The following is a 5,949-nucleotide window of genomic DNA, read 5'->3' on the forward strand; positions in this document are numbered from 1 at the left end:
CTGCTCCTCCTCCTGCTCCTCCTCCTGCTCCTCCTCCTCCTCCTCTTCCTCCTTCTGCTGCTGCTGCTGCTGCTTCCTCCTCTCCTTCCTCTTCTCCCTCTCCTTCCCCCACTTCTTATCCTTTTCCTCTTTTTGAGACAGGCTCTCACTATGAAGCCCTGGTTGGCCTTGTCAGCTAGGTGAGAAACTGACATAGACCACACTAGGGAACTGGCCAAGAGAACGTGAATTCTTGGCAGATGTATATGGGAGAATGGACATACTCTGAGACTGACTGAATCTAAGGATGAAGCAGACAGAAGAAAGAGCTCTCAGAAGAAGGACAAACTTGGGAAAATGCATGGATACAATTTGGGAGGTTGGGCATTAAATTCTGTGTGAGGCAGATTTGAGTCAATGAGCAGGATTCATCCAAGGGCAGATGTTAAGTGGACATATTGATTCAGAAGCTTAGAAGACAGAGATCTTTATGAGAAATGAAACAAAACCAACCAAACAAAAAACTCCCAAGGCATCTCTGGTGAAACATGGCAAGGTTACTTCATGTATGAAAAAAAGAAAAAAAAAAGCACAGAGCTGGAAGTGGAGGCATCCATTGCTGGAGGCATAGGAACCTTTTTTATTCTTGCAGTTTATGCTCCAGAGAACCACATATAAGCCTACAGATGGCCCTACCTCCCAACCCTTCCCTCTCCCCTCTTGCTTCTCCTGTCTTCTTCCACCACATTCCCACCTCAGTGTCCTGTAGTCACTCTGGCCTCTTTTCATGTCTTTAAACAAAATAAGCTCTTTCTGCATCTATCTGGTCTACCACAAGCGTCATATATACATTTGGTCTTCTGGTTACTTCTCTCTCTCTCTCTCTGTCTCTCTCTCTGTCTATCTCTCTGTCTCTCTGTCTCTGTCTGTCTTTCTGTCTCTGTCTCTGTCTCTATCTCTCTCTTTCTCTGTGTGTGCATGTGTGTGTGTGTGTGTGTGTAGCAAAGCAGCAGCAATGATCTGTTTTGTTTATGCAACTACAGTCTGAAGGCTTGAGCAAGAGCTTGTTTTTGTTGCATGTCCTTTACCCGAGGTAGCCTGGTAGAGTTTGAATTGTCTCCTAACACGGTTCTCATTCATGTCTGGCAGTTGGCTACTGAAGCCTTAGCCAAGGCTGAGGGCTGAAGACTTGGCCCGTTTGCAAGTGGTTGGATTCTAAGGGCAAGTTCCTAACCAGCAGAGGAGGCTAACTGGAAGCCATGCTGTCTTTGATGATGAATCTCAAAAGTCACACAGCGTGTTTTCCAATGTGCCCTCTTGGTTAAGATAATCAGAAATACAAAGGGGTTGGGGTGCATGCACCCCATTGCTCCATGTAGTATAGATATAAAGGTATGCCTGTATTGGGGGAGGATGGACAGTTGTGACAAATTTTGAAAAAAAAATAAATCCATAACTTTATGCCACTTTTCCTTTCATTAGTTGTTCTGTAGGACTTATTTAAGTTTCACTCTCCAGCCAGATGAGATATCCCAGAAAAAAACAGCCAGGGGCTTCTCTCTTCTTTTGTGGCATTCATCATAATTTTACACTGTATGATAACTTTGGTGACCCTCTCATAACACCCATTGCCTCCTTCCTGCCTCTAACAGATGCTTCAAGTGTGTCAAATGTGGACTTTAGAGTAGGGCATCAAAGGGATTAGCTGAGATCCCAGCATCCCTGTTGTTTATATTCACTGTTGGTCCTCATGGTCTCAGTACCAGATGCACAGTGAGTGCTACAGAAGCCCTGATGGGAGAGTGTTCAAATGGCTCATGAGCATACAATGCACCCCTATGTGAGTGCCAGTGGGACTTACTCACAAGTCATTTTGAACTTGAACACAAAATGACTGCAAATGTAAAGGAATGGGAAAAGACACTTCAGCAATGGCTCTGTAAATGGTCAATAACTTCCTGGCTTTGGGTCTACTATTGCTGGTAGATGCTTAAGACAGAAAACCACACATGTAATAAAAAATATTTTTGCTATATTTATTATTGTTGTTGTTGTTGGTGGTGGTGTGTGTGCGTGTGTGCTCACGCGCACACATGTGCGTGTGTGTGGAGGTCAGAGAACAACTTGCACAGTCTGTCTTCTTTTCCCATCATGGGTCCCTGGGAACAAACTCAGGTCATCAGGCTTGGCAGGCAAGCACTGGCTGAGCCATTTGCCAGCCCCAGAGGTTGTTTTAAATGAAAATTTTATTTGAAAACCCAGGATAGCTAAGACAATCTTGAATGATGAAAGAACTGAGGGAGGTCTCACCATTCCTGATCTCAATGTATACTATAAATCTATAGTAATTAAAAACAGTATGGCATTGACTTGAAAAAATTGATCAATTGAATTGAATTGAAGACCTAGGCATAAGCCCATCACCTATGGACACCTAATTGTTGATAAAGAAGCTAGAAATATACACTGGGAACAAGACGGCATCTTTGTGGATGTCTGCATGTACAAGAATGCAAATAGTTCCACATCTGTCACCCTACACAAAACTCAGCTCCAAATGGATCAAAGACCTCAACATAATACTAGGTACACTGAACCTCCATAGAAGAGAAAGTAGTGAATAGCCTTAAACACATTGGCATAAGAGAAGACCTTCTGAACAGAATACCATTAACATAGGCACTAAGATCAACAATTAATAAACAGGACCTCATGAAATGGAAATGCTTCTGTAAGGCAAAGGACACTGTAATTTGGACAAAATGGCAGCTTACAAAATGGGAAAAGACTTTTACCAACTACACATCCAGTAGAGGGCTAATATTCAAAATAAATAAGGAACTCAAGAAACTTGATATCAAAAAACTAAATAACCCAATTAAAAATGAGGTACAGATCTAAAAAAGAAAATTCTCAATAGAGGAAACTCAAGTGACTGAGAAACAAAGAAATATTCAACATCCTTAGTCATCAGGGAGATGCAAATTAAAATTACTTTGATATTTCATCTTACACCTGTCAAGATGGCTAAGATCAATAATACAAGTTGCAGCTCATGCTGGTGAGGATGTGGAGCAAGGAGAACACCCCTCCATTGCTAGTGAGAGTGTAAACTTGTACAACCTCCATAAAAATGGAGGTTAGTATGGTGATTCCTCAGACAGATGGGAATTTGAAGGGCAGTGGTGGCACACAACTTTAATCCCAGTATTGGGGAGGCAGAAGCAGGCGAGTCTCTGAGTTCAAGGCCACCCTAGCCTACAGAGTGAGTTCCAGGACATACAGGACTACACAGAGAAATTCTGTCTCAAAAAAAAAACAAAGAAAAAAAGGAGAGAGAGAAAGAGAGAGAGAGGGAGAGAGAAAGAGAGAGAGGGAGGGAAAAAAAGAGAGGGAGGGAGGGAGAGAAAGGAAAACCAATCTACTTCAAGATCCAGCTACACTACTCTTGGGCATGTACTCAAAAGAATGCTTCATCCTACCACAGGGCACTTGCTCAGTCATATTCATTGCTGATCTATTAATAATAGCCAGAAATCAGAAACAACTCAGATGTTCCTCAACCAAACAATAAATAAAGAAAATATGGTACATTTATACTATGGAGTATTAGCTCTTAAAAAAAAAATGACATCATGAAATTTGCAGGCGGGGCTGGTGAGATGGCTCAGTGGGTAAGAGCACCGACTGTTCTTCTGAATGTCCTGAGTTCAAATCCCAGCAACCACATGGTGGCTCACAACCACCCTCTTCTGGTGCGTCTGAAGACAGCTACACTGTACTTATTTATAATAATAAATAATTCTTGCTTGTAATAATAAATAAATCTTTGGGCCAGAGTGAGCAAGGACTGAGAAAGTGGGGTTGACCAGACCGAGTGGGGTTGACTGGAGTGAGCAGAGGTCCTAAAAGTCAATTCCCAACAACCAGAAGAAGGTTCACAACTATCTGTACAGCTACAGTGTAAATAAATAAATCTTTATAAATATGGTATGTATTTAGCTATATCTGGATATTAGCCATAACTGACAGACAATAAAACTACAAACCACAGACCCAGAGAGGTGAGGAATAGAGGAAGGGACTAAGGAGAACACATGGATCTCCCTGGGAGGGGGAAATAGAATAGATTTTATTGGTGGACTGGCGCCGAGGGGAGGAGCAAGACCAGGAGGATCAGGTGGGAAGAGGGAAAGGAGATGAGATTGAGGGAGGGAATGAGAGGAGAGGCACCTGGAAGTGAAGAGCATTTGAAGGGCAGTGTGGAAACCCTGTGGAGTAGAAACTTCCTATAATATATGAAATCAACTCTAATGACGTCTCCAAATAATGTGGGAGATGGAACCCCTACTGGCTATATCTTGTCACCAAATGAAGCATCCAGTGTCAGGACTGGCTTTCATCTAGTTGAATTGTTGGCCAAACGGGTACACTGGAAATCCCCAAACAATCCAGGCTGTTGCCAAGACGACAGACAGGTTGATCACTACAAACTGACAGCAAAATCTCATTGCTGAAGACAACATTCACACAACTCATTGAACACAAATAGGATGAGCCGGGGCTTCCATAGAACCTTCCCCCCGGGTCCCCATGCTCTAGGGTCTATGACATGAAAAGGTACTCTGCAGGCTACCAAACAAGAAGTAAACACCAGCCCAACCACAGACCTTTGATCTATAATCTTTCCTGCCTGTAAAATATGCTAGGGCAGTGCTTTTCAACCTGTGGTAGTGACTTCTTTGGAGGGTTTGAATGACCCTTTCACAGGGGTTGTCTATGACCATTAGAAAATACAGACATTTACATTATAATTCATAACAGCAGCAAAGTTACAGTTATGAGTAGTAACCAAAATAATTTTATAGTTGGGGTTTCCACAACATGAGGAACTGTATTAAAGGGTTGCAATTGTAGGAAGGCTGAGAATCACTGTGCTAGGGCAATGATGTCACAAACCTTCTGGGACTAACCAACCAATGTCTGATTTGACTGAAGGCTCCATGAGATAGAACCCACATCTAGCAGTCTTCAGGTGACCAAGAACCAGAGTCTAGATAGCTAAGAAAGCTAGAGTAAAATCAAATACTACTGGGGGTTAGGGGACAAAGACTCATAAAGTAAAAAAAGAGAAGGTTTTATCTGAGAGGTTGTTGGCTTCCAAAGCCTTTTGTGGTGGCCAATCTTGTTTGTCAACTTGACAGCCTTTACAGTCAACTAAACTCCAAGTTGCTGGGCCTCCCTGTGAGGGATTTTCTCAATCAGATTATTTAAAGCAGGAAGACTCACCCCAAATATGGGTTATACCTTCTGATGGCAGCCTGTATAAAAGGACATGGATGAAGGAAGCTGCTCTTTGACTGCTTGCCTTGACTCTCACTTGCAAGTTTCTCTTGATTGTTGCTGTTGGTATGAAATCCAATTTCCTCAGGATTCCAATGTAGACTGAAGACCAGTATCTCTCTAGGACCACAGCACCAGACTGGGACTGCAGAGATATCAACTTCATGGGATGACCATGGATCTTTTCGTTATGAGACAGCCAGTGTCCAACCAGCTGGGCCACATTTTAATTTAATTATAAGCCAATCTAGCAATCCCCCCTTTAATATGTATCTTTTCTCTCAGCCTGTTCCTCTAGAGAGCCCTGATTAACACACCTGGCTAGTGCTCAGATAGTTCATGCAGTTAGCTCCAGTATGAGACAGTCTGACAATATCTTAGAAAAGAGAATTTTTCTCCTTGATTTTTAAATTGATCATGGTTTCAGTCTATTTTCCATTACTGTAACTAAATACCACAGGCTGAATAATTTATAAAGAAAAAAATCTGTTTACTGCTTACAGTTCTGGAGTGACTTTTTGTTTTTCAGAGTCCTACGACACACAGGACATTGCATAGTATGAGAGCAAGCATGTCAGACAACTTACTTTGACAACAAAGCCACTTTCCCAACCACACATTAATCTG

The sequence above is a fragment of the Mastomys coucha genome, unplaced genomic scaffold (assembly GCF_008632895.1).
Source record: "Mastomys coucha isolate ucsf_1 unplaced genomic scaffold, UCSF_Mcou_1 pScaffold22, whole genome shotgun sequence".
Classification (NCBI taxonomy): domain Eukaryota; kingdom Metazoa; phylum Chordata; class Mammalia; order Rodentia; family Muridae; genus Mastomys; species Mastomys coucha.